This window comes from Pristiophorus japonicus, chromosome 19 (assembly GCF_044704955.1).
Source record: "Pristiophorus japonicus isolate sPriJap1 chromosome 19, sPriJap1.hap1, whole genome shotgun sequence".
NCBI classification, from domain to species: domain Eukaryota; kingdom Metazoa; phylum Chordata; class Chondrichthyes; family Pristiophoridae; genus Pristiophorus; species Pristiophorus japonicus.
In genome coordinates, this window is record NC_091995.1 from 48,209,202 (window position 1) to 48,233,940 (window position 24,739).

Here is a 24,739-nt window from a genome sequence, read left to right on the forward strand (position 1 = left end):
AATCACCAAAGACATCAATGTCGGAGCTGGGCTCAGGCCCTGCAAGTCAAGCAGCAGTGTTTCAAATTCCTCAACAACATAAGTGAGTCATTTCCAGTTCAATTCTGGGGAATTGCTCCCTGAGTGGGCAGAGGCACACAAAATGGGAAGAATGTTGACACTTGACATACATTGTGTGAATCTGGAATTCATTTTATTGTCACCAAAATATTGCAATTTTTAGCTGGTTCCTTCGATGCTTTCTTTTATCTGTCTATCTTGCATTACATGTGATGTTACATTTCATCAAATCTGTCGAATTGCATCAGAAGGAACAAAAACTGCTTCAGAAAAAGCTGCAGGATTACTGTGCGGTTTATCAAAGTTGCTTTTCAGTTGTGTGATGGTGGTGCAGTGGTAAGCATGGTTGCCTTTCAAACAGTTGACCTGGGTTTGATTCCCAGCCATTACATTTGTCATTTTTAATTGAGGATGAAATGATCCTCTGGTTGAAAGCAGTTCTTATAGCAACATCTCAAGGATTTTGTTGAGCAACCTGTTTTCAAAGGGTCATGTACAAATTCTTGCAATGCAAAGTCCATGTGTCATCAATCTGTCATAATGTATGGGCGACAGTGCTACCCGAATTCGTAGTATGAGCTGTCAGTGTCCAAAGACATCAATGTCGGAGCTGGGCTCAGGTCCTGCAAGTCAAGCAGCAGTGTTCCAAATTCTTTAACAACATCAGTGAGTCATTTCCAGTTAAATTCTGGGGAATTGCTCCCTGAGAGGGCAGAGGCAGACAAGATGGGAAGAATGTTGAAGGAATCCCCAGCTGACACTTGACATACATTGTGTGAATCTGGAATTCATTTAATTGTGACCAAAATATTGCAATCTTTAGCTGGTTCCTTCGATGCTTTCTTTTATCTGTCTATCTTGCATTACATGTGATGTTACATTTCATTAAATCTGTCGAATTGCATCAGAAGGAACAAAAACGGCTTCAGAAAAAGCTGCAGGATTACTGTGCGGTTTATCAAAGTTGCTTTTCAGTTGTGTGATGGTGGTGCAGTGGTAAGCATGGTTGCCTTCCAAGCAGTTGACCTGGGTTCGATTCCCAGCCATCACATTTGTCAATTTCTACTTGAGGTTGAAATGAACTTCTGATGCCTCTGGTTGCAAGCAGTTCTCACAGCAGCATCTCAAGGATTTTTGTTGAGCAACCTGTTTTTAAAGGGTCATGCACAAATGCTTGCAATGCAAAGTCTGCGTGTCATCAAACTGTCATAATGTGCTGGCACCAGTGCTACCTGAATTCATACTATGAGTTGTCAATCACCAAATACATCAATGTCGGAGCTGGGCTCAGGCCCTGCAAGTCAAGCAGCAGTGTTTCAAATTCCTCAACAACATAAGTGAGTCATTTCCAGTTCAATTCTGGGGAATTGCTCCCTGAGTGGGCAGAGGCACACAAAATGGGAAGAATGTTGAAGGAATCCCCACTTGACACTTGACATACATTGTGTGAATCTGGAATTCATTTTATTGTCACCAAAATATTGCAATTTTTAGCTGGTTCCTTCGATGCTTTCTTTTATCTGTCTATCTTGCATTACATGTGATGTTACATTTCATCAAATCTGTCGAATTGCATCAGAAGGAACAAAAACTGCTTCAGAAAAAGCTGCAGGATTACTGTGCGGTTTATCAAAGTTGCTTTTCAGTTGTGTGATGGTGGTGCAGTGGTAAGCATGGTTGCCTTTCAAGCAGTTGACCTGGGTTTGATTCCCAGCCATTACATTTGTCATTTTTAATTGAGGATGAAATGATCCTCTGGTTGAAAGCAGTTCTAATAGCAACATCTCAAGGATTTTGTTGAGCAACCTGTTTTCAAAGGGTCATGTACAAATTCTTGCAATGCAAAGTCCATGTGTCATCAATCTGTCATAATGTATGGGCGACAGTGCTACCCGAATTCGTAGTATGAGCTGTCAGTGTCCAAAGACATCAATGTCGGAGCTGGGCTCAGGTCCTGCAAGTCAAGCAGCAGTGTTCCAAATTCTTTAACAACATCAGTGAGTCATTTCCAGTTAAATTCTGGGGAATTGCTCCCTGAGAGGGCAGAGGCAGATAAGATGGGAAGAATGTTGAAGGAATCCCCAGCTGACACTTGACATACATTGTGTGAATCTGGAATTCATTTAATTGTGACCAAAATATTGCAATCTTTAGCTGGTTCCTTCGATGCTTTCTTTTATCTGTCTATCTTGCATTACATGTGATGTTACATTTCATTAAATCTGTCGAATTGCATCAGAAGGAACAAAAACGGCTTCAGAAAAAGCTGCAGGATTACTGTGCGGTTTATCAAAGTTGCTTTTCAGTTGTGTGATGGTGGTGCAGTGGTAAGCATGGTTGCCTTCCAAGCAGTTGACCTGGGTTCGATTCCCAGCCATCACATTTGTCAATTTCTACTTGAGGTTGAAATGAACTTCTGATGCCTCTGGTTGCAAGCAGTTCTTACAGCAGCATCTCAAGGATTTTTGTTGAGCAACCTGATTTCAAAGGGTCATGCACAAATGCTTGCAATGCAAAGTCTGCGTGTCATCAAACTGTCATAATGTGCTGGCACCAGTGCTACCTGAATTCATACTAGGAGTTGTCAATCACGAAAGACATCAATGTCGGAGCTGGGCTCAGGCCCTGCAAGTCAAGCAGCAGTGTTTCAAATTCCTCAACAACATAAGTGAGTCATTTCCAGTTCAATTCTGGGGAATTGCTCCCTGAGTGGGCAGAGGCACACAAAATGGGAAGAATGTTGAAGGAATCCCCACTTGACACTTGACATACATTGTGTGAATCTGGAATTCATTTTATTGTCACCAAAATATTGCAATTTTTAGCTGGTTCCTTCGATGCTTTCTTTTATCTGTCTATCTTGCATTACATGTGATGTTACATTTCATCAAATCTGTCGAATTGCATCAGAAGGAACAAAAACTGCTTCAGAAAAAGCTGCAGGATTACTGTGCGGTTTATCAAAGTTGCTTTTCAGTTGTGTGATGGTGGTGCAGTGGTAAGCATGGTTGCCTTTCAAGCAGTTGACCTGGGTTTGATTCCCAGCCATTACATTTGTCATTTTTAATTGAGGATGAAATGATCCTCTGGTTGAAAGCAGTTCTTATAGCAACATCTCAAGGATTTTGTTGAGCAACCTGTTTTCAAAGGGTCATGTACAAATTCTTGCAATGCAAAGTCCATGTGTCATCAATCTGTCATAATGTATGGGCGACAGTGCTACCCGAATTCGTAGTATGAGCTGTCAGTGTCCAAAGACATCAATGTCGGAGCTGGGCTCAGGTCCTGCAAGTCAAGCAGCAGTGTTCCAAATTCTTTAACAACATCAGTGAGTCATTTCCAGTTAAATTCTGGGGAATTGCTCCCTGAGAGGGCAGAGGCAGACAAGATGGGAAGAATGTTGAAGGAATCCCCAGCTGACACTTGACATACATTGTGTGAATCTGGAATTCATTTAATTGTGACCAAAATATTGCAATCTTTAGCTGGTTCCTTCGATGCTTTCTTTTATCTGTCTATCTTGCATTACATGTGATGTTACATTTCATTAAATCTGTCGAATTGCATCAGAAGGAACAAAAACGGCTTCAGAAAAAGCTGCAGGATTACTGTGCGGTTTATCAAAGTTGCTTTTCAGTTGTGTGATGGTGGTGCAGTGGTAAGCATGGTTGCCTTCCAAGCAGTTGACCTGGGTTCGATTCCCAGCCATCACATTTGTCAATTTCTACTTGAGGTTGAAATGAACTTCTGATGCCTCTGGTTGCAAGCAGTTCTTACAGCAGCATCTCAAGGATTTTTGTTGAGCAACCTGATTTCAAAGGGTCATGCACAAATGCTTGCAATGCAAAGTCTGCGTGTCATCAAACTGTCATAATGTGCTGGCACCAGTGCTACCTGAATTCATACTAGGAGTTGTCAATCACCAAAGACATCAATGTCGGAGCTGGGCTCAGGCCCTGCAAGTCAAGCAGCAGTGTTTCAAATTCCTCAACAACATAAGTGAGTCATTTCCAGTTCAATTCTGGGGAATTGCTCCCTGAGTGGGCAGAGGCACACAAAATGGGAAGAATGTTGACACTTGACATACATTGTGTGAATCTGGAATTCATTTTATTGTCACCAAAATATTGCAATTTTTAGCTGGTTCCTTCGATGCTTTCTTTTATCTGTCTATCTTGCATTACATGTGATGTTACATTTCATCAAATCTGTCGAATTGCATCAGAAGGAACAAAAACTGCTTCAGAAAAAGCTGCAGGATTACTGTGCGGTTTATCAAAGTTGCTTTTCAGTTGTGTGATGGTGGTGCAGTGGTAAGCATGGTTGCCTTTCAAGCAGTTGACCTGGGTTTGATTCCCAGCCATTACATTTGTCATTTTTAATTGAGGATGAAATGATCCTCTGGTTGAAAGCAGTTCTTTTCGCAACATCTCAAGGATTTTGTTGAGCAACCTGTTTTCAAAGGGTCATGTACAAATTCTTGCAATGCAAAGTCCATGTGTCATCAATCTGTCATAATGTATGGGCGACAGTGCTACCCGAATTCGTAGTATGAGCTGTCAGTGTCCAAAGACATCAATGTCGGAGCTGGGCTCAGGCCCTGCAAGTCAAGCAGCAGTGTTTCAAATTCCTCAACAACATAAGTGAGTCATTTCCAGTTCAATTCTGGGGAATTGCTCCCTGAGTGGGCAGAGGCACACAAAATGGGAAGAATGTTGAAGGAATCCCCACTTGACACTTGACATACATTGTGTGAATCTGAAATTCATTTTATTGTCACCAAAATATTGCAATTTTTAGCTGGTTCCTTCGATGCTTTCTTTTATCTGTCTATCTTGCATTACATGTGATGTTACATTTCATCAAATCTGTCGAATTGCATCAGAAGGAACAAAAACTGCTTCAGAAAAAGCTGCAGGATTACTGTGCGGTTTATCAAAGTTGCTTTTCAGTTGTGTGATGGTGGTGCAGTGGTAAGCATGGTTGCCTTTCAAGCAGTTGACCTGGTTTTGATTCCCAGCCATTACATTTGTCATTTTTAATTGAGGATGAAATGATCCTCTGGTTGAAAGCAGTTCTTTTCGCAACATCTCAAGGATTTTGTTGAGCAACCTGTTTTCAAAGGGTCATGTACAAATTCTTGCAATGCAAAGTCCATGTGTCATCAATCTGTCATAATGTATGGGCGACAGTGCTACCCGAATTCGTAGTATGAGCTGTCAGTGTCCAAAGACATCAATGTCGGAGCTGGGCTCAGGTCCTGCAAGTCAAGCAGCAGTGTTCCAAATTCTTTAACAACATCAGTGAGTCATTTCCAGTTAAATTCTGGGGAATTGCTCCCTGAGAGGGCAGAGGCAGATAAGATGGGAAGAATGTTGAAGGAATCCCCAGCTGACACTTGACATACATTGTGTGAATCTGGAATTCATTTAATTGTGACCAAAATATTGCAATCTTTAGCTGGTTCCTTCGATGCTTTCTTTTATCTGTCTATCTTGCATTACATGTGATGTTACATTTCATTAAATCTGTCGAATTGCATCAGAAGGAACAAAAACGGCTTCAGAAAAAGCTGCAGGATTACTGTGCGGTTTATCAAAGTTGCTTTTCAGTTGTGTGATGGTGGTGCAGTGGTAAGCATGGTTGCCTTCCAAGCAGTTGACCTGGGTTCGATTCCCAGCCATCACATTTGTCAATTTCTACTTGAGGTTGAAATGAACTTCTGATGCCTCTGGTTGCAAGCAGTTCTTACAGCAGCATCTCAAGGATTTTTGTTGAGCAACCTGATTTCAAAGGGTCATGCACAAATGCTTGCAATGCAAAGTCTGCGTGTCATCAAACTGTCATAATGTGCTGGCACCAGTGCTACCTGAATTCATACTAGGAGTTGTCAATCACCAAAGACATCAATGTCGGAGCTGGGCTCAGGCCCTGCAAGTCAAGCAGCAGTGTTTCAAATTCCTCAACAACATAAGTGAGTCATTTCCAGTTCAATTCTGGGGAATTGCTCCCTGAGTGGGCAGAGGCACACAAAATGGGAAGAATGTTGAAGGAATCCCCACTTGACACTTGACATACATTGTGTGAATCTGGAATTCATTTTATTGTCACCAAAATATTGCAATTTTTAGCTGGTTCCTTCGATGCTTTCTTTTATCTGTCTATCTTGCATTACATGTGATGTTACATTTCATCAAATCTGTCGAATTGCATCAGAAGGAACAAAAACTGCTTCAGAAAAAGCTGCAGGATTACTGTGCGGTTTATCAAAGTTGCTTTTCAGTTGTGTGATGGTGGTGCAGTGGTAAGCATGGTTGCCTTTCAAGCAGTTGACCTGGGTTTGATTCCCAGCCATTACATTTGTCATTTTTAATTGAGGATGAAATGATCCTCTGGTTGAAAGCAGTTCTTATAGCAACATCTCAAGGATTTTGTTGAGCAACCTGTTTTCAAAGGGTCATGTACAAATTCTTGCAATGCAAAGTCCATGTGTCATCAATCTGTCATAATGTATGGGCAACAGTGCTACCCGAATTCGTAGTATGAGCTGTCAGTGTCCAAAGACATCAATGTCGGAGCTGGGCTCAGGTCCTGCAAGTCAAGCAGCAGTGTTCCAAATTCTTTAACAACATCAGTGAGTCATTTCCAGTTAAATTCTGGGGAATTGCTCCCTGAGAGGGCAGAGGCAGACAAGATGGGAAGAATGTTGAAGGAATCCCCAGCTGACACTTGACATACATTGTGTGAATCTGGAATTCATTTAATTGTGACCAAAATATTGCAATCTTTAGCTGGTTCCTTCGATGCTTTCTTTTATCTGTCTATCTTGCATTACATGTGATGTTACATTTCATTAAATCTGTCGAATTGCATCAGAAGGAACAAAAACGGCTTCAGAAAAAGCTGCAGGATTACTGTGCGGTTTATCAAAGTTGCTTTTCAGTTGTGTGATGGTGGTGCAGTGGTAAGCATGGTTGCCTTCCAAGCAGTTGACCTGGGTTCGATTCCCAGCCATCACATTTGTCAATTTCTACTTGAGGTTGAAATGAACCTCTGGTTGCAAGCAGTTCTTACAGCAGCATCTCAAGGATTTTTGTTGAGCAACCTGATTTCAAAGGGTCATGCACAAATGCTTGCAATGCAAAGTCTGCGTGTCATCAAACTGTCATAATGTGCTGGCACCAGTGCTACCTGAATTCATACTAGGAGTTGTCAATCACCAAAGACATCAATGTCGGAGCTGGGCTCAGGCCCTGCAAGTCAAGCAGCAGTGTTTCAAATTCCTCAACAACATAAGTGAGTCATTTCCAGTTCAATTCTGGGGAATTGCTCCCTGAGTGGGCAGAGGCACACAAAATGGGAAGAATGTTGACACTTGACATACATTGTGTGAATCTGGAATTCATTTTATTGTCACCAAAATATTGCAATTTTTAGCTGGTTCCTTCGATGCTTTCTTTTATCTGTCTATCTTGCATTACATGTGATGTTACATTTCATCAAATCTGTCGAATTGCATCAGAAGGAACAAAAACTGCTTCAGAAAAAGCTGCAGGATTACTGTGCGGTTTATCAAAGTTGCTTTTCAGTTGTGTGATGGTGGTGCAGTGGTAAGCATGGTTGCCTTTCAAACAGTTGACCTGGGTTTGATTCCCAGCCATTACATTTGTCATTTTTAATTGAGGATGAAATGATCCTCTGGTTGAAAGCAGTTCTTATAGCAACATCTCAAGGATTTTGTTGAGCAACCTGTTTTCAAAGGGTCATGTACAAATTCTTGCAATGCAAAGTCCATGTGTCATCAATCTGTCATAATGTATGGGCGACAGTGCTACCCGAATTCGTAGTATGAGCTGTCAGTGTCCAAAGACATCAATGTCGGAGCTGGGCTCAGGTCCTGCAAGTCAAGCAGCAGTGTTCCAAATTCTTTAACAACATCAGTGAGTCATTTCCAGTTAAATTCTGGGGAATTGCTCCCTGAGAGGGCAGAGGCAGACAAGATGGGAAGAATGTTGAAGGAATCCCCAGCTGACACTTGACATACATTGTGTGAATCTGGAATTCATTTAATTGTGACCAAAATATTGCAATCTTTAGCTGGTTCCTTCGATGCTTTCTTTTATCTGTCTATCTTGCATTACATGTGATGTTACATTTCATTAAATCTGTCGAATTGCATCAGAAGGAACAAAAACGGCTTCAGAAAAAGCTGCAGGATTACTGTGCGGTTTATCAAAGTTGCTTTTCAGTTGTGTGATGGTGGTGCAGTGGTAAGCATGGTTGCCTTCCAAGCAGTTGACCTGGGTTCGATTCCCAGCCATCACATTTGTCAATTTCTACTTGAGGTTGAAATGAACTTCTGATGCCTCTGGTTGCAAGCAGTTCTCACAGCAGCATCTCAAGGATTTTTGTTGAGCAACCTGTTTTTAAAGGGTCATGCACAAATGCTTGCAATGCAAAGTCTGCGTGTCATCAAACTGTCATAATGTGCTGGCACCAGTGCTACCTGAATTCATACTATGAGTTGTCAATCACCAAATACATCAATGTCGGAGCTGGGCTCAGGCCCTGCAAGTCAAGCAGCAGTGTTTCAAATTCCTCAACAACATAAGTGAGTCATTTCCAGTTCAATTCTGGGGAATTGCTCCCTGAGTGGGCAGAGGCACACAAAATGGGAAGAATGTTGAAGGAATCCCCACTTGACACTTGACATACATTGTGTGAATCTGGAATTCATTTTATTGTCACCAAAATATTGCAATTTTTAGCTGGTTCCTTCGATGCTTTCTTTTATCTGTCTATCTTGCATTACATGTGATGTTACATTTCATCAAATCTGTCGAATTGCATCAGAAGGAACAAAAACTGCTTCAGAAAAAGCTGCAGGATTACTGTGCGGTTTATCAAAGTTGCTTTTCAGTTGTGTGATGGTGGTGCAGTGGTAAGCATGGTTGCCTTTCAAGCAGTTGACCTGGGTTTGATTCCCAGCCATTACATTTGTCATTTTTAATTGAGGATGAAATGATCCTCTGGTTGAAAGCAGTTCTAATAGCAACATCTCAAGGATTTTGTTGAGCAACCTGTTTTCAAAGGGTCATGTACAAATTCTTGCAATGCAAAGTCCATGTGTCATCAATCTGTCATAATGTATGGGCGACAGTGCTACCCGAATTCGTAGTATGAGCTGTCAGTGTCCAAAGACATCAATGTCGGAGCTGGGCTCAGGTCCTGCAAGTCAAGCAGCAGTGTTCCAAATTCTTTAACAACATCAGTGAGTCATTTCCAGTTAAATTCTGGGGAATTGCTCCCTGAGAGGGCAGAGGCAGATAAGATGGGAAGAATGTTGAAGGAATCCCCAGCTGACACTTGACATACATTGTGTGAATCTGGAATTCATTTAATTGTGACCAAAATATTGCAATCTTTAGCTGGTTCCTTCGATGCTTTCTTTTATCTGTCTATCTTGCATTACATGTGATGTTACATTTCATTAAATCTGTCGAATTGCATCAGAAGGAACAAAAACGGCTTCAGAAAAAGCTGCAGGATTACTGTGCGGTTTATCAAAGTTGCTTTTCAGTTGTGTGATGGTGGTGCAGTGGTAAGCATGGTTGCCTTCCAAGCAGTTGACCTGGGTTCGATTCCCAGCCATCACATTTGTCAATTTCTACTTGAGGTTGAAATGAACTTCTGATGCCTCTGGTTGCAAGCAGTTCTTACAGCAGCATCTCAAGGATTTTTGTTGAGCAACCTGATTTCAAAGGGTCATGCACAAATGCTTGCAATGCAAAGTCTGCGTGTCATCAAACTGTCATAATGTGCTGGCACCAGTGCTACCTGAATTCATACTAGGAGTTGTCAATCACGAAAGACATCAATGTCGGAGCTGGGCTCAGGCCCTGCAAGTCAAGCAGCAGTGTTTCAAATTCCTCAACAACATAAGTGAGTCATTTCCAGTTCAATTCTGGGGAATTGCTCCCTGAGTGGGCAGAGGCACACAAAATGGGAAGAATGTTGAAGGAATCCCCACTTGACACTTGACATACATTGTGTGAATCTGGAATTCATTTTATTGTCACCAAAATATTGCAATTTTTAGCTGGTTCCTTCGATGCTTTCTTTTATCTGTCTATCTTGCATTACATGTGATGTTACATTTCATCAAATCTGTCGAATTGCATCAGAAGGAACAAAAACTGCTTCAGAAAAAGCTGCAGGATTACTGTGCGGTTTATCAAAGTTGCTTTTCAGTTGTGTGATGGTGGTGCAGTGGTAAGCATGGTTGCCTTTCAAGCAGTTGACCTGGGTTTGATTCCCAGCCATTACATTTGTCATTTTTAATTGAGGATGAAATGATCCTCTGGTTGAAAGCAGTTCTTATAGCAACATCTCAAGGATTTTGTTGAGCAACCTGTTTTCAAAGGGTCATGTACAAATTCTTGCAATGCAAAGTCCATGTGTCATCAATCTGTCATAATGTATGGGCGACAGTGCTACCCGAATTCGTAGTATGAGCTGTCAGTGTCCAAAGACATCAATGTCGGAGCTGGGCTCAGGTCCTGCAAGTCAAGCAGCAGTGTTCCAAATTCTTTAACAACATCAGTGAGTCATTTCCAGTTAAATTCTGGGGAATTGCTCCCTGAGAGGGCAGAGGCAGACAAGATGGGAAGAATGTTGAAGGAATCCCCAGCTGACACTTGACATACATTGTGTGAATCTGGAATTCATTTAATTGTGACCAAAATATTGCAATCTTTAGCTGGTTCCTTCGATGCTTTCTTTTATCTGTCTATCTTGCATTACATGTGATGTTACATTTCATTAAATCTGTCGAATTGCATCAGAAGGAACAAAAACGGCTTCAGAAAAAGCTGCAGGATTACTGTGCGGTTTATCAAAGTTGCTTTTCAGTTGTGTGATGGTGGTGCAGTGGTAAGCATGGTTGCCTTCCAAGCAGTTGACCTGGGTTCGATTCCCAGCCATCACATTTGTCAATTTCTACTTGAGGTTGAAATGAACTTCTGATGCCTCTGGTTGCAAGCAGTTCTTACAGCAGCATCTCAAGGATTTTTGTTGAGCAACCTGATTTCAAAGGGTCATGCACAAATGCTTGCAATGCAAAGTCTGCGTGTCATCAAACTGTCATAATGTGCTGGCACCAGTGCTACCTGAATTCATACTAGGAGTTGTCAATCACCAAAGACATCAATGTCGGAGCTGGGCTCAGGCCCTGCAAGTCAAGCAGCAGTGTTTCAAATTCCTCAACAACATAAGTGAGTCATTTCCAGTTCAATTCTGGGGAATTGCTCCCTGAGTGGGCAGAGGCACACAAAATGGGAAGAATGTTGAAGGAATCCCCACTTGACACTTGACATACATTGTGTGAATCTGGAATTCATTTTATTGTCACCAAAATATTGCAATTTTTAGCTGGTTCCTTCGATGCTTTCTTTTATCTGTCTATCTTGCATTACATGTGATGTTACATTTCATCAAATCTGTCGAATTGCATCAGAAGGAACAAAAACTGCTTCAGAAAAAGCTGCAGGATTACTGTGCGGTTTATCAAAGTTGCTTTTCAGTTGTGTGATGGTGGTGCAGTGGTAAGCATGGTTGCCTTTCAAGCAGTTGACCTGGGTTTGATTCCCAGCCATTACATTTGTCATTTTTAATTGAGGATGAAATGATCCTCTGGTTGAAAGCAGTTCTTATAGCAACATCTCAAGGATTTTGTTGAGCAACCTGTTTTCAAAGGGTCATGTACAAATTCTTGCAATGCAAAGTCCATGTGTCATCAATCTGTCATAATGTATGGGCGACAGTGCTACCCGAATTCGTAGTATGAGCTGTCAGTGTCCAAAGACATCAATGTCGGAGCTGGGCTCAGGTCCTGCAAGTCAAGCAGCAGTGTTCCAAATTCTTTAACAACATCAGTGAGTCATTTCCAGTTAAATTCTGGGGAATTGCTCCCTGAGAGGGCAGAGGCAGACAAGATGGGAAGAATGTTGAAGGAATCCCCAGCTGACACTTGACATACATTGTGTGAATCTGGAATTCATTTAATTGTGACCAAAATATTGCAATCTTTAGCTGGTTCCTTCGATGCTTTCTTTTATCTGTCTATCTTGCATTACATGTGATGTTACATTTCATTAAATCTGTCGAATTGCATCAGAAGGAACAAAAACGGCTTCAGAAAAAGCTGCAGGATTACTGTGCGGTTTATCAAAGTTGCTTTTCAGTTGTGTGATGGTGGTGCAGTGGTAAGCATGGTTGCCTTCCAAGCAGTTGACCTGGGTTCGATTCCCAGCCATCACATTTGTCAATTTCTACTTGAGGTTGAAATGAACTTCTGATGCCTCTGGTTGCAAGCAGTTCTTACAGCAGCATCTCAAGGATTTTTGTTGAGCAACCTGATTTCAAAGGGTCATGCACAAATGCTTGCAATGCAAAGTCTGCGTGTCATCAAACTGTCATAATGTGCTGGCACCAGTGCTACCTGAATTCATACTAGGAGTTGTCAATCACCAAAGACATCAATGTCGGAGCTGGGCTCAGGCCCTGCAAGTCAAGCAGCAGTGTTTCAAATTCCTCAACAACATAAGTGAGTCATTTCCAGTTCAATTCTGGGGAATTGCTCCCTGAGTGGGCAGAGGCACACAAAATGGGAAGAATGTTGAAGGAATCCCCACTTGACACTTGACATACATTGTGTGAATCTGGAATTCATTTTATTGTCACCAAAATATTGCAATTTTTAGCTGGTTCCTTCGATGCTTTCTTTTATCTGTCTATCTTGCATTACATGTGATGTTACATTTCATCAAATCTGTCGAATTGCATCAGAAGGAACAAAAACTGCTTCAGAAAAAGCTGCAGGATTACTGTGCGGTTTATCAAAGTTGCTTTTCAGTTGTGTGATGGTGGTGCAGTGGTAAGCATGGTTGCCTTTCAAGCAGTTGACCTGGGTTTGATTCCCAGCCATTACATTTGTCATTTTTAATTGAGGATGAAATGATCCTCTGGTTGAAAGCAGTTCTTTTCGCAACATCTCAAGGATTTTGTTGAGCAACCTGTTTTCAAAGGGTCATGTACAAATTCTTGCAATGCAAAGTCCATGTGTCATCAATCTGTCATAATGTATGGGCGACAGTGCTACCCGAATTCGTAGTATGAGCTGTCAGTGTCCAAAGACATCAATGTCGGAGCTGGGCTCAGGTCCTGCAAGTCAAGCAGCAGTGTTCCAAATTCTTTAACAACATCAGTGAGTCATTTCCAGTTAAATTCTGGGGAATTGCTCCCTGAGAGGGCAGAGGCAGATAAGATGGGAAGAATGTTGAAGGAATCCCCAGCTGACACTTGACATACATTGTGTGAATCTGGAATTCATTTAATTGTGACCAAAATATTGCAATCTTTAGCTGGTTCCTTCGATGCTTTCTTTTATCTGTCTATCTTGCATTACATGTGATGTTACATTTCATTAAATCTGTCGAATTGCATCAGAAGGAACAAAAACGGCTTCAGAAAAAGCTGCAGGATTACTGTGCGGTTTATCAAAGTTGCTTTTCAGTTGTGTGATGGTGGTGCAGTGGTAAGCATGGTTGCCTTCCAAGCAGTTGACCTGGGTTCGATTCCCAGCCATCACATTTGTCAATTTCTACTTGAGGTTGAAATGAACTTCTGATGCCTCTGGTTGCAAGCAGTTCTTACAGCAGCATCTCAAGGATTTTTGTTGAGCAACCTGATTTCAAAGGGTCATGCACAAATGCTTGCAATGCAAAGTCTGCGTGTCATCAAACTGTCATAATGTGCTGGCACCAGTGCTACCTGAATTCATACTAGGAGTTGTCAATCACCAAAGACATCAATGTCGGAGCTGGGCTCAGGCCCTGCAAGTCAAGCAGCAGTGTTTCAAATTCCTCAACAACATAAGTGAGTCATTTCCAGTTCAATTCTGGGGAATTGCTCCCTGAGTGGGCAGAGGCACACAAAATGGGAAGAATGTTGACACTTGACATACATTGTGTGAATCTGGAATTCATTTTATTGTCACCAAAATATTGCAATTTTTAGCTGGTTCCTTCGATGCTTTCTTTTATCTGTCTATCTTGCATTACATGTGATGTTACATTTCATCAAATCTGTCGAATTGCATCAGAAGGAACAAAAACTGCTTCAGAAAAAGCTGCAGGATTACTGTGCGGTTTGTCAAAGTTGCTTTTCAGTTGTGTGATGGTGGTGCAGTGGTAAGCATGGTTGCCTTTCAAGCAGTTGACCTGGGTTTGATTCCCAGCCATTGCATTTGTCATTTTTAATTGAGGATGAAATGATCCTCTGGTTGAAAGCAGTTCTTATAGCAACATCTCAAGGATTTTGTTGAGCAACCTGTTTTCAAAGGGTCATGTACAAATTCTTGCAATGCAAAGTCCATGTGTCATCAATCTGTCATAATGTATGGGCGACAGTGCTACCCGAATTCGTAGTATGAGCTGTCAGTGTCCAAAGACATCAATGTCGGAGCTGGGCTCAGGTCCTGCAAGTCAAGCAGCAGTGTTCCAAATTCTTTAACAACATCAGTGAGTCATTTCCAGTTAAATTCTGGGGAATTGCTCCCTGAGAGGGCAGAGGCAGACAAGATGGGAAGAATGTTGAAGGAATCCCCAGCTGACACTTGACATACATTGTGTGAATCTGGAATTCATTTAATTGTGACCAAAATATTGCAATCTTTAGCTGGTTCCTTCGATGCTTTCTTTTATCTGTCTATCTTGCATTACATGTGATGTTACATTTCATTAAATCTGTCGAATTGCATCAGAAGGAACAAAAACGGCTTCAGAAAAAGCTGCAGGATTACTGTGCGGTTTATCAAAGTTGCTTTTCAGTTGTGTGATGGTGGTGCAGTGGTAAGCATGGTTGCCTTCCAAGCAGTTGACCTGGGTTCGATTCCCAGCCATCACATTTGTCAATTTCTACTTGAGGTTGAAATGAACTTCTGATGCCTCTGGTTGCAAGCAGTTCTCACAGCAGCATCTCAAGGATTTTTGTTGAGCAACCTGTTTTTAAAGGGTCATGCACAAATGCTTGCAATGCAAAGTCTGCGTGTCATCAAACTGTCATAATGTGCTGGCACCAGTGCTACCTGAATTCATACTATGAGTTGTCAATCACCAAAGACATCAATGTCGGAGCTGGGCTCAGGCCCTGCAAGTCAAGCAGCAGTGTTTCAAATTCCTCAACAACATAAGTGAGTCATTTCCAGTTCAATTCTGGGGAATTGCTCCCTGAGTGGGCAGAGGCACACAAAATGGGAAGAATGTTGAAGGAATCCCCACTTGACACTTGACATACATTGTGTGAATCTGGAATTCATTTTATTGTCACCAAAATATTGCAATTTTTAGCTGGTTCCTTCGATGCTTTCTTTTATCTGTCTATCTTGCATTACATGTGATGTTACATTTCATCAAATCTGTCGAATTGCATCAGAAGGAACAAAAACTGCTTCAGAAAAAGCTGCAGGATTACTGTGCGGTTTATCAAAGTTGCTTTTCAGTTGTGTGATGGTGGTGCAGTGGTAAGCATGGTTGCCTTTCAAGCAGTTGACCTGGGTTTGATTCCCAGCCATTACATTTGTCATTTTTAATTGAGGATGAAATGATCCTCTGGTTGAAAGCAGTTCTAATAGCAACATCTCAAGGATTTTGTTGAGCAACCTGTTTTCAAAGGGTCATGTACAAATTCTTGCAATGCAAAGTCCATGTGTCATCAATCTGTCATAATGTATGGGCGACAGTGCTACCCGAATTCGTAGTATGAGCTGTCAGTGTCCAAAGACATCAATGTCGGAGCTGGGCTCAGGTCCTGCAAGTCAAGCAGCAGTGTTCCAAATTCTTTAACAACATCAGTGAGTCATTTCCAGTTAAATTCTGGGGAATTGCTCCCTGAGAGGGCAGAGGCAGATAAGATGGGAAGAATGTTGAAGGAATCCCCAGCTGACACTTGACATACATTGTGTGAATCTGGAATTCATTTAATTGTGACCAAAATATTGCAATCTTTAGCTGGTTCCTTCGATGCTTTCTTTTATCTGTCTATCTTGCATTACATGTGATGTTACATTTCATTAAATCTGTCGAATTGCATCAGAAGGAACAAAAACGGCTTCAGAAAAAGCTGCAGGATTACTGTGCGGTTTATCAAAGTTGCTTTTCAGTTGTGTGATGGTGGTGCAGTGGTAAGCATGGTTGCCTTCCAAGCAGTTGACCTGGGTTCGATTCCCAGCCATCACATTTGTCAATTTCTACTTGAGGTTGAAATGAACTTCTGATGCCTCTGGTTGCAAGCAGTTCTTACAGCAGCATCTCAAGGATTTTTGTTGAGCAACCTGATTTCAAAGGGTCATGCACAAATGCTTGCAATGCAAAGTCTGCGTGTCATCAAACTGTCATAATGTGCTGGCACCAGTGCTACCTGAATTCATACTAGGAGTTGTCAATCACCAAAGACATCAATGTCGGAGCTGGGCTCAGGCCCTGCAAGTCAAGCAGCAGTGTTTCAAATTCCTCAACAACATAAGTGAGTCATTTCCAGTTCAATTCTGGGGAATTGCTCCCTGAGTGGGCAGAGGCACACAAAATGGGAAGAATGTTGAAGGAATCCCCACTTGACACTTGACATACATTGTGTGAATCTGGAATTCATTTTATTGTCACCAAAATATTGCAATTTTTAGCTGGTTCCTTCGATGCTTTCTTTTATCTGTCTATCTTGCATTACATGTGATGTTACATTTCATCAAATCTGTCGAATTGCATCAGAAGGAACAAAAACTGCTTCAGAAAAAGCTGCAGGATTACTGTGCGGTTTATCAAAGTTGCTTTTCAGTTGTGTGATGGTGGTGCAGTTGTAAGCATGGTTGCCTTTCAAGCAGTTGACCTGGGTTTGATTCCCAGCCATTACATTTGTCATTTTTAATTGAGGATGAAATGATCCTCTGGTTGAAAGCAGTTCTAATAGCAACATCTCAAGGATTTTGTTGAGCAACCTGTTTTCAAAGGGTCATGTACAAATTCTTGCAATGCAAAGTCCATGTGTCATCAATCTGTCATAATGTATGGGCGACAGTGCTACCCGAATTCGTAGTATGAGCTGTCAGTGTCCAAAGACATCAATGTCGGAGCTGGGCTCAGGTCCTGCAAGTCAAGCAGCAGTGTTCCAAATTCTTTAACAACATCAGTGAGTCATTTCCAGTTAAATTCTGGGGAATTGCTCCCTGAGAGGGCAGAGGCAGACAAGATGGGAAGAATGTTGAAGGAATCCCCAGCTGACACTTGACATACATTGTGTGAATCTGGAATTCATTTAATTGTGACCAAAATATTGCAATCTTTAGCTGGTTCCTTCGATGCTTTCTTTTATCTGTCTATCTTGCATTCCATGTGATGTTACATTTCATTAAATCTGTCGAATTGCATCAGAAGGAACAAAAACGGCTTCAGAAAAAGCTGCAGGATTACTGTGCGGTTTATCAAAGTTGCTTTTCAGTTGTGTGATGGTGGTGCAGTGGTAAGCATGGTTGCCTTCCAAGCAGTTGATCTGGGTTCGATTCCCAGCCATCACATTTGTCAATTTCTACTTGAGGTTGAAATGAACTTCTGATGCCTCTGGTTGCAAGCAGTTCTTACAGCAGCATCTCAAGGATTTTTGTTGAGCAACCTGTTTTTAAAGGGTCATGCACAAATGCTTGCAATGCAAAGTCTGCGTGTCATCAAACTGTCATAATGTGCTGGCACCAGTGCTACCTGAATTCATACTATGAGTTGTCAATCACCAAATACATCAATGTCGGAGCTGGGCTCAGGCCCTGCAAGTCAAGCAGCAGTGTTTCAAATTCCTCAACAACATAAGTGAGTCATTTCCAGTTCAATTCTGGGGAATTGCTCCCTGAGTGGGCAGAGGCACACAAAATGGGAAGAATGTTGAAGGAATCCCCACTTGACACTTGACATACATTGTGTGAATCTGGAATTCATTTTATTGTCACCAAAATATTGCAATTTTTAGCTGGTTCCTTCGATGCTTTCTTTTATCTGTCTATCTTGCATTACATGTGATGTTACATTTCATCAAATCTGTCGAATTGCATCAGAAGGAACAAAAACTGCTTCAGAAAAAGCTGCAGGATTACTGTGCGGTTTATCAAAGTTGCTTTTCAGTTGTGTGATGGTGGTGCAGTGGTAAGCATGGTTGCCTTTCAAGCAGTTGACCTGGGTTTGATTCCCAGCCATTACATTTGTCATTTTTAATTGAGGATGAAATGATCCTCTGGTTGAAAGCAGTTCTAATAGCAACATCTCAAGGATTTTGTTGAGCAACCTGTTTTCAAAGGGTCATGTACAAATTCTTGCAATGCAAAGTCCATGTGTCATCAATCTGTCATAATGTATGGGCGACAGTGCTACCCGAATTCGTAGTATGAGCTGTCAGTGTCCAAAGACATCAATGTCGGAGCTGGGCTCAGGTCCTGCAAGTCAAGCAGCAGTGTTCCAAATTCTTTAACAACATCAGTGAGTCATTTCCAGTTAAATTCTGGGGAATTGCTCCCTGAGAGGGCAGAGGCAGACAAGATGGGAAGAATGTTGAAGGAATCCCCAGCTGACACTTGACATACATTGTGTGAATCTGGAATTCATTTAATTGTGACCAAAATATTGCAATCTTTAGCTGGTTCCTTCGATGCTTTCTTTTATCTGTCTATCTTGCATTCCATGTGATGTTACATTTCATTAAATCTGTCGAATTGCATCAGAAGGAACAAAAACGGCTTCAGAAAAAGCTGCAGGATTACTGTGCGGTTTATCAAAGTTGCTTTTCAGTTGTGTGATGGTGGTGCAGTGGTAAGCATGGTTGCCTTCCAAGCAGTTGACCTGGGTTCGATTCCCAGCCATCACATTTGTCAATTTCTACTTGAGGTTGAAATGAACTTCTGATGCCTCTGGTTGCAAGCAGTTCTCACAGCAGCATCTCAAGGATTTTTGTTGAGCAACCTGTTTTTAAAGGGTCATGCACAAATGCTTGCAATGCAAAGTCTGCGTGTCATCAAACTGTCATAATGTGCTGGCACCAGTGCTACCTGAATTCATACTATGAGTTGTCAATCACCAAATACATCAATGTCGGAGCTGGGCTCAGGCCCTGCAAGTCAAGCAGCAGTGTTTCAAATTCCTCAACAACATAAGTGAGTCATTTCCAGTTCAATTCTGGGGAATTGCTCCCTGAGTGGGCAGAGGCACACAAAATGGGAAGAATGTTGAAGGAATCCCCACTTGACACTTGACATACATTGTGTGAATCTGGAATTCATTTTATTGTCACCAAAATATTGCAATTTTTAGCTGGTTCCTTCGATGCTTTCTTTTATCTGTCTATCTTGCATTACATGTGATGTTACATTTCATCAAATCTGTCGAATTGCATCAGAAGGAACAAAAACTGCTTCAGAAAAAGCTGCAGGATTACTGTGCGGTTTATCAACGTTGCTTTTCAGTTGTGTGATGGTGGTGCAGTGGTAAGCATGGTTGCCTTTCAAGCAGTTGACCTGGGTTTGATTCCCAGCCATTACATTTGTCATTTTTAATTGAGAATGAAATGATCCTCTGGTTGAAAGCAGTTCTTTTCGCAACATCTCAAGGATTTTGTTGAGCAACCTGTTTTCAAAGGGTCATGTACAAATTCTTGCAATGCAAAGTCCATGTGTCATCAATCTGTCATAATGTATGGGCGACAGTGCTACCCGAATTCGTAGTATGAGCTGTCAGTGTCCAAAGACATCAATGTCGGAGCTGGGCTCAGGTCCTGCAAGTCAAGCAGCAGTGTTCCAAATTCTTTAACAACATCAGTGAGTCATTTCCAGTTAAATTCTGGGGAATTGCTCCCTGAGAGGGCAGAGGCAGACAAGATGGGAAGAATGTTGAAGGAATCCCCAGCTGACACTTGACATACATTGTGTGAATCTGGAATTCATTTAATTGTGACCAAAATATTGCAATCTTTAGCTGGTTCCTTCGATGCTTTCTTTTATCTGTCTATCTTGCATTCCATGTGATGTTACATTTCATTAAATCTGTCGAATTGCATCAGAAGGAACAAAAACGGCTTCAGAAAAAGCTGCAGGATTACTGTGCGGTTTATCAAAGTTACTTTTCAGTTGTGTGATGGTGGTGCAGTGGTAAGCATGGTTGCCTTCCAAGCAGTTGACCTGGGTTCGATTCCCAGCCATCACATTTGTCAATTTCTACTTGAGGTTGAAATGAACTTCTGATGCCTCTGGTTGCAAGCAGTTCTCACAGCAGCATCTCAAGGATTTTTGTTGAGCAACCTGTTTTTAAAGGGTCATGCACAAATGCTTGCAATGCAAAGTCTGCGTGTCATCAAACTGTCATAATGTGCTGGCACCAGTACTACCTGAATTCATACTATGAGTTGTCAATCACCAAATACATCAATGTCGGAGCTGGGCTCAGGCCCTGCAAGTCAAGCAGCAGTGTTTCAAATTCCTCAACAACATAAGTGAGTCATTTCCAGTTCAATTCTGGGGAATTGCTCCCTGAGTGGGCAGAGGCACACAAAATGGGAAGAATGTTGAAGGAATCCCCACTTGACACTTGACATACATTGTGTGAATCTGGAATTCATTTTATTGTCACCAAAATATTGCAATTTTTAGCTGGTTCCTTCGATGCTTTCTTTTATCTGTCTATCTTGCATTACATGTGATGTTACATTTCATCAAATCTGTCGAATTGCATCAGAAGGAACAAAAACTGCTTCAGAAAAAGCTGCAGGATTACTGTGCGGTTTATCAAAGTTGCTTTTCAGTTGTGTGATGGTGGTGCAGTGGTAAGCATGGTTGCCTTTCAAGCAGTTGACCTGGGTTTGATTCCCAGCCATTACATTTGTCATTTTTAATTGAGGATGAAATGATCCTCTGGTTGAAAGCAGTTCTTTTCGCAACATCTCAAGGATTTTGTTGAGCAACCTGTTTTCAAAGGGTCATGTACAAATTCTTGCAATGCAAAGTCCATGTGTCATCAATCTGTCATAATGTATGGGCGACAGTGCTACCCGAATTCGTAGTATGAGCTGTCAGTGTCCAAAGACATCAATGTCGGAGCTGGGCTCAGGTCCTGCAAGTCAAGCAGCAGTGTTCCAAATTCTTTAACAACATCAGTGAGTCATTTCCAGTTAAATTCTGGGGAATTGCTCCCTGAGAGGGCAGAGGCAGACAAGATGGGAAGAATGTTGAAGGAATCCCCAGCTGACACTTGACATACATTGTGTGAATCTGGAATTCATTTAATTGTGACCAAAATATTGCAATCTTTAGCTGGTTCCTTCGATGCTTTCTTTTATCTGTCTATCTTGCATTCCATGTGATGTTACATTTCATTAAATCTGTCGAATTGCATCAGAAGGAACAAAAACGGCTTCAGAAAAAGCTACAGGATTACTGTGCGGTTTATCAAAGTTGCTTTTTAGTTGTGTGATGGTGGTGCAGTGGTAAGCATGGTTGCCTTCCAAGCAGTTGACCTGGGTTCGATTCCCAGCCATCACATTTGTCAATTTCTACTTGAGGGTGAAATGAACTTCTGATGCCTCTGGTTGCAAGCAGTTCTTACAGCAGCATCTCAAGGATTTTTGTTGAGCAACCTGTTTTTAAAGGGTCATGCACAAATGCTTGCAATGCAAAGTCTGCGTGTCATCAAACTGTCATAATGTGCTGGCACCAGTGCTACCTGAATTCATACTATGAGTTGTCAATCACCAAATACATCAATGTCGGAGCTGGGCTCAGGCCCTGCAAGTCAAGCAGCAGTGTTTCAAATTCCTCAACAACATAAGTGAGTCATTTCCAGTTCAATTCTGGGGAATTGCTCCCTGAGTGGGCAGAGGCACACAAAATGGGAAGAATGTTGAAGGAATCCCCACTTGACACTTGACATACATTGTGTGAATCTGGAATTCATTTTATTGTCACCAAAATATTGCAATTTTTAGCTGGTTCCTTCGATGCTTTCTTTTATCTGTCTATCTTGCATTACATGTGATGTTACATTTCATCAAATCTGTCGAATTGCATCAGAAGGAACAAAAACTGCTTCAGAAAAAGCTGCAGGATTACTGTGCGCTTTATCAAAGTTGCTTTTCAGTTGTGTGATGGTGGTGCAGTGGTAAGCATGGTTGCCTTTCAAGCAGTTGACCTGGGTTTGATTCCCAGCCATTACATTTGTCATTTTTAATTGAGGATGAAATGATCCTCTGGTTGAAAGCAGTTCTTATAGCAACATCTCAAGGATTTTGTTGAGCAACCTGTTTTCAAAGGGTCATGTACAAATTCTTGCAATGCAAAGTCCATGTGTCATCAATCTGTCATAATGTATGGGCGACAGTGCTACCCGAATTCGTAGTATGAGCTGTCAGTGTCCAAAGACATCAATGTCGGAGCTGGGCTCAGGTCCTGCAAGTCAAGCAGCAGTGTTCCAAATTCTTTAACAACATCAGTGAGTCATTTCCAGTTAAATTCTGGGGAATTGCTCCCTGAGAGGGCAGAGGCAGACAAGATGGGAAGAATGTTGAAGGAATCCCCAGCTGACACTTGACATACATTGTGTGAATCTGGAATTCATTTAATTGTGACCAAAATATTGCAATCTTTAGCTGGTTCCTTCGATGCTTTCTTTTATCTGTCTATCTTGCATTCCATGTGATGTTACATTTCATTAAATCTGTCGAATTGCATCAGAAGGAACAAAAACGGCTTCAGAAAAAGCTACAGGATTACTGTGCGGTTTATCAAAGTTGCTTTTTAGTTGTGTGATGGTGGTGCAGTGGTAAGCATGGTTGCCTTCCAAGCAGTTGACCTGGGTTCGATTCCCAGCCATCACATTTGTCAATTTCTACTTGAGGTTGAAATGAACTTCTGATGCCTCTGGTTGCAAGCAGTTCTTACAGCAGCATCTCAAAGATTTTTGTTGAGCAACCTGTTTTTAAAGGGTCATGCACAAATGCTTGCAATGCAAAGTCTGCGTGTCATCAAACTGTCATAATGTGCTGGCACCAGTGCTACCTGAATTCATACTATGAGTTGTCAATCACCAAATACATCAATGTCGGAGCTGGGCTCAGGCCCTGCAAGTCAAGCAGCAGTGTTTCAAATTCCTCAACAACATAAGTGAGTCATTTCCAGTTCAATTCTGGGGAATTGCTCCCTGAGTGGGCAGAGGCACACAAAATGGGAAGAATGTTGAAGGAATCCCCACTTGACACTTGACATACATTGTGTGAATCTGGAATTCATTTTATTGTCACCAAAATATTGCAATTTTTAGCTGGTTCCTTCGATGCTTTCTTTTATCTGTCTATCTTGCATTACATGTGATGTTACATTTCATCAAATCTGTCGAATTGCATCAGAAGGAACAAAAACTGCTTCAGAAAAAGCTGCAGGATTACTGTGCGGTTTATCAAAGTTGCTTTTCAGTTGTGTGATGGTGGTGCAGTGGTAAGCATGGTTGCCTTTCAAGCAGTTGACCTGGGTTTGATTCCCAGCCATTACATTTGTCATTTTTAATTGAGGATGAAATGATCCTCTGGTTGAAAGCAGTTCTTTTCGCAACATCTCAAGGATTTTGTTGAGCAACCTGTTTTCAAAGGGTCATGTACAAATTCTTGCAATGCAAAGTCCATGTGTCATCAATCTGTCATAATGTATGGGCGACAGTGCTACCCGAATTCGTAGTATGAGCTGTCAGTGTCCAAAGACATCAATGTCGGAGCTGGGCTCAGGTCCTGCAAGTCAAGCAGCAGTGTTCCAAATTCTTTAACAACATCAGTGAGTCATTTCCAGTTAAATTCTGGGGAATTGCTCCCTGAGAGGGCAGAGGCAGACAAGATGGGAAGAATGTTGAAGGAATCCCCAGCTGACACTTGACATACATTGTGTGAATCTGGAATTCATTTAATTGTGACCAAAATATTGCAATCTTTAGCTGGTTCCTTCGATGCTTTCTTTTATCTGTCTATCTTGCATTCCATGTGATGTTACATTTCATTAAATCTGTCGAATTGCATCAGAAGGAACAAAAACGGCTTCAGAAAAAGCTACAGGATTACTGTGCGGTTTATCAAAGTTGCTTTTTAGTTGTGTGATGGTGGTGCAGTGGTAAGCATGGTTGCCTTCCAAGCAGTTGACCTGGGTTCGATTCCCAGCCATCACATTTGTCAATTTCTACTTGAGGGTGAAATGAACTTCTGATGCCTCTGGTTGCAAGCAGTTCTTACAGCAGCATCTCAAGGATTTTTGTTGAGCAACCTGATTTCAAAGGGTCATGCACAAATGCTTGCAATGCAAAGTCTGCGTGTCATCAAACTGTCATAATGTGCTGGCACCAGTGCTACCTGAATTCATACTAGGAGTTGTCAATCACCAAAGACATCAATGTCGGAGCTGGGCTCAGGCCCTGCAAGTCAAGCAGCAGTGTTTCAAATTCCTCAACAACATAAGTGAGTCATTTCCAGTTCAATTCTGGGGAATTGCTCCCTGAGTGGGCAGAGGCACACAAAATGGGAAGAATGTTGACACTTGACATACATTGTGTGAATCTGGAATTCATTT

At 41.7% G+C, this 24,739-nt stretch overlaps 37 non-coding genes across 37 annotated transcripts; all 37 read left to right on the forward strand.

Moving 5' to 3' along the window:
• The first annotated feature begins 379 nt into the window (after positions 1 to 379).
• On the forward strand, positions 380 to 451 carry trnae-uuc (transfer RNA glutamic acid (anticodon UUC)). The gene has a single exon. It is a non-coding gene; the product is annotated as a tRNA-Glu (tRNA).
• A 588-nt stretch (positions 452 to 1,039) lies between these two features.
• trnag-ucc (transfer RNA glycine (anticodon UCC)) lies at positions 1,040 to 1,111 on the forward strand. Its single transcript has one exon. It is a non-coding gene; the product is annotated as a tRNA-Gly (tRNA).
• Positions 1,112 to 1,710: 599 nt separating this feature from the next.
• On the forward strand, positions 1,711 to 1,782 carry trnae-uuc (transfer RNA glutamic acid (anticodon UUC)). The gene has a single exon. It is a non-coding gene; the product is annotated as a tRNA-Glu (tRNA).
• A 588-nt stretch (positions 1,783 to 2,370) lies between these two features.
• Positions 2,371 to 2,442, forward strand: trnag-ucc (transfer RNA glycine (anticodon UCC)). The gene has a single exon. It is a non-coding gene; the product is annotated as a tRNA-Gly (tRNA).
• A 599-nt stretch (positions 2,443 to 3,041) lies between these two features.
• trnae-uuc (transfer RNA glutamic acid (anticodon UUC)) lies at positions 3,042 to 3,113 on the forward strand. Its single transcript has one exon. It is a non-coding gene; the product is annotated as a tRNA-Glu (tRNA).
• Positions 3,114 to 3,701: 588 nt separating this feature from the next.
• On the forward strand, positions 3,702 to 3,773 carry trnag-ucc (transfer RNA glycine (anticodon UCC)). The gene has a single exon. It is a non-coding gene; the product is annotated as a tRNA-Gly (tRNA).
• A 583-nt stretch (positions 3,774 to 4,356) lies between these two features.
• On the forward strand, positions 4,357 to 4,428 carry trnae-uuc (transfer RNA glutamic acid (anticodon UUC)). Its single transcript has one exon. It is a non-coding gene; the product is annotated as a tRNA-Glu (tRNA).
• A 588-nt stretch (positions 4,429 to 5,016) lies between these two features.
• trnae-uuc (transfer RNA glutamic acid (anticodon UUC)) lies at positions 5,017 to 5,088 on the forward strand. Its single transcript has one exon. It is a non-coding gene; the product is annotated as a tRNA-Glu (tRNA).
• A 588-nt stretch (positions 5,089 to 5,676) lies between these two features.
• On the forward strand, positions 5,677 to 5,748 carry trnag-ucc (transfer RNA glycine (anticodon UCC)). Its single transcript has one exon. It is a non-coding gene; the product is annotated as a tRNA-Gly (tRNA).
• A 599-nt stretch (positions 5,749 to 6,347) lies between these two features.
• trnae-uuc (transfer RNA glutamic acid (anticodon UUC)) lies at positions 6,348 to 6,419 on the forward strand. The gene has a single exon. It is a non-coding gene; the product is annotated as a tRNA-Glu (tRNA).
• A 588-nt stretch (positions 6,420 to 7,007) lies between these two features.
• Positions 7,008 to 7,079, forward strand: trnag-ucc (transfer RNA glycine (anticodon UCC)). Its single transcript has one exon. It is a non-coding gene; the product is annotated as a tRNA-Gly (tRNA).
• Positions 7,080 to 7,653: 574 nt separating this feature from the next.
• On the forward strand, positions 7,654 to 7,725 carry trnae-uuc (transfer RNA glutamic acid (anticodon UUC)). Its single transcript has one exon. It is a non-coding gene; the product is annotated as a tRNA-Glu (tRNA).
• A 588-nt stretch (positions 7,726 to 8,313) lies between these two features.
• Positions 8,314 to 8,385, forward strand: trnag-ucc (transfer RNA glycine (anticodon UCC)). Its single transcript has one exon. It is a non-coding gene; the product is annotated as a tRNA-Gly (tRNA).
• A 599-nt stretch (positions 8,386 to 8,984) lies between these two features.
• trnae-uuc (transfer RNA glutamic acid (anticodon UUC)) lies at positions 8,985 to 9,056 on the forward strand. The gene has a single exon. It is a non-coding gene; the product is annotated as a tRNA-Glu (tRNA).
• A 588-nt stretch (positions 9,057 to 9,644) lies between these two features.
• trnag-ucc (transfer RNA glycine (anticodon UCC)) lies at positions 9,645 to 9,716 on the forward strand. The gene has a single exon. It is a non-coding gene; the product is annotated as a tRNA-Gly (tRNA).
• Positions 9,717 to 10,315: 599 nt separating this feature from the next.
• Positions 10,316 to 10,387, forward strand: trnae-uuc (transfer RNA glutamic acid (anticodon UUC)). Its single transcript has one exon. It is a non-coding gene; the product is annotated as a tRNA-Glu (tRNA).
• Positions 10,388 to 10,975: 588 nt separating this feature from the next.
• On the forward strand, positions 10,976 to 11,047 carry trnag-ucc (transfer RNA glycine (anticodon UCC)). The gene has a single exon. It is a non-coding gene; the product is annotated as a tRNA-Gly (tRNA).
• A 599-nt stretch (positions 11,048 to 11,646) lies between these two features.
• On the forward strand, positions 11,647 to 11,718 carry trnae-uuc (transfer RNA glutamic acid (anticodon UUC)). Its single transcript has one exon. It is a non-coding gene; the product is annotated as a tRNA-Glu (tRNA).
• A 588-nt stretch (positions 11,719 to 12,306) lies between these two features.
• trnag-ucc (transfer RNA glycine (anticodon UCC)) lies at positions 12,307 to 12,378 on the forward strand. Its single transcript has one exon. It is a non-coding gene; the product is annotated as a tRNA-Gly (tRNA).
• Positions 12,379 to 12,977: 599 nt separating this feature from the next.
• Positions 12,978 to 13,049, forward strand: trnae-uuc (transfer RNA glutamic acid (anticodon UUC)). Its single transcript has one exon. It is a non-coding gene; the product is annotated as a tRNA-Glu (tRNA).
• Positions 13,050 to 13,637: 588 nt separating this feature from the next.
• Positions 13,638 to 13,709, forward strand: trnag-ucc (transfer RNA glycine (anticodon UCC)). Its single transcript has one exon. It is a non-coding gene; the product is annotated as a tRNA-Gly (tRNA).
• A 583-nt stretch (positions 13,710 to 14,292) lies between these two features.
• Positions 14,293 to 14,364, forward strand: trnae-uuc (transfer RNA glutamic acid (anticodon UUC)). The gene has a single exon. It is a non-coding gene; the product is annotated as a tRNA-Glu (tRNA).
• Positions 14,365 to 14,952: 588 nt separating this feature from the next.
• On the forward strand, positions 14,953 to 15,024 carry trnag-ucc (transfer RNA glycine (anticodon UCC)). The gene has a single exon. It is a non-coding gene; the product is annotated as a tRNA-Gly (tRNA).
• Positions 15,025 to 15,623: 599 nt separating this feature from the next.
• Positions 15,624 to 15,695, forward strand: trnae-uuc (transfer RNA glutamic acid (anticodon UUC)). The gene has a single exon. It is a non-coding gene; the product is annotated as a tRNA-Glu (tRNA).
• A 588-nt stretch (positions 15,696 to 16,283) lies between these two features.
• Positions 16,284 to 16,355, forward strand: trnag-ucc (transfer RNA glycine (anticodon UCC)). Its single transcript has one exon. It is a non-coding gene; the product is annotated as a tRNA-Gly (tRNA).
• A 599-nt stretch (positions 16,356 to 16,954) lies between these two features.
• Positions 16,955 to 17,026, forward strand: trnae-uuc (transfer RNA glutamic acid (anticodon UUC)). Its single transcript has one exon. It is a non-coding gene; the product is annotated as a tRNA-Glu (tRNA).
• A 588-nt stretch (positions 17,027 to 17,614) lies between these two features.
• Positions 17,615 to 17,686, forward strand: trnag-ucc (transfer RNA glycine (anticodon UCC)). Its single transcript has one exon. It is a non-coding gene; the product is annotated as a tRNA-Gly (tRNA).
• A 599-nt stretch (positions 17,687 to 18,285) lies between these two features.
• On the forward strand, positions 18,286 to 18,357 carry trnae-uuc (transfer RNA glutamic acid (anticodon UUC)). Its single transcript has one exon. It is a non-coding gene; the product is annotated as a tRNA-Glu (tRNA).
• A 588-nt stretch (positions 18,358 to 18,945) lies between these two features.
• Positions 18,946 to 19,017, forward strand: trnag-ucc (transfer RNA glycine (anticodon UCC)). Its single transcript has one exon. It is a non-coding gene; the product is annotated as a tRNA-Gly (tRNA).
• Positions 19,018 to 19,616: 599 nt separating this feature from the next.
• trnae-uuc (transfer RNA glutamic acid (anticodon UUC)) lies at positions 19,617 to 19,688 on the forward strand. The gene has a single exon. It is a non-coding gene; the product is annotated as a tRNA-Glu (tRNA).
• A 588-nt stretch (positions 19,689 to 20,276) lies between these two features.
• On the forward strand, positions 20,277 to 20,348 carry trnag-ucc (transfer RNA glycine (anticodon UCC)). The gene has a single exon. It is a non-coding gene; the product is annotated as a tRNA-Gly (tRNA).
• Positions 20,349 to 20,947: 599 nt separating this feature from the next.
• Positions 20,948 to 21,019, forward strand: trnae-uuc (transfer RNA glutamic acid (anticodon UUC)). Its single transcript has one exon. It is a non-coding gene; the product is annotated as a tRNA-Glu (tRNA).
• Positions 21,020 to 21,607: 588 nt separating this feature from the next.
• Positions 21,608 to 21,679, forward strand: trnag-ucc (transfer RNA glycine (anticodon UCC)). Its single transcript has one exon. It is a non-coding gene; the product is annotated as a tRNA-Gly (tRNA).
• A 599-nt stretch (positions 21,680 to 22,278) lies between these two features.
• On the forward strand, positions 22,279 to 22,350 carry trnae-uuc (transfer RNA glutamic acid (anticodon UUC)). The gene has a single exon. It is a non-coding gene; the product is annotated as a tRNA-Glu (tRNA).
• Positions 22,351 to 22,938: 588 nt separating this feature from the next.
• Positions 22,939 to 23,010, forward strand: trnag-ucc (transfer RNA glycine (anticodon UCC)). Its single transcript has one exon. It is a non-coding gene; the product is annotated as a tRNA-Gly (tRNA).
• A 599-nt stretch (positions 23,011 to 23,609) lies between these two features.
• On the forward strand, positions 23,610 to 23,681 carry trnae-uuc (transfer RNA glutamic acid (anticodon UUC)). Its single transcript has one exon. It is a non-coding gene; the product is annotated as a tRNA-Glu (tRNA).
• Positions 23,682 to 24,269: 588 nt separating this feature from the next.
• On the forward strand, positions 24,270 to 24,341 carry trnag-ucc (transfer RNA glycine (anticodon UCC)). Its single transcript has one exon. It is a non-coding gene; the product is annotated as a tRNA-Gly (tRNA).
• The last annotated feature ends 398 nt before the right edge of the window (positions 24,342 to 24,739 follow it).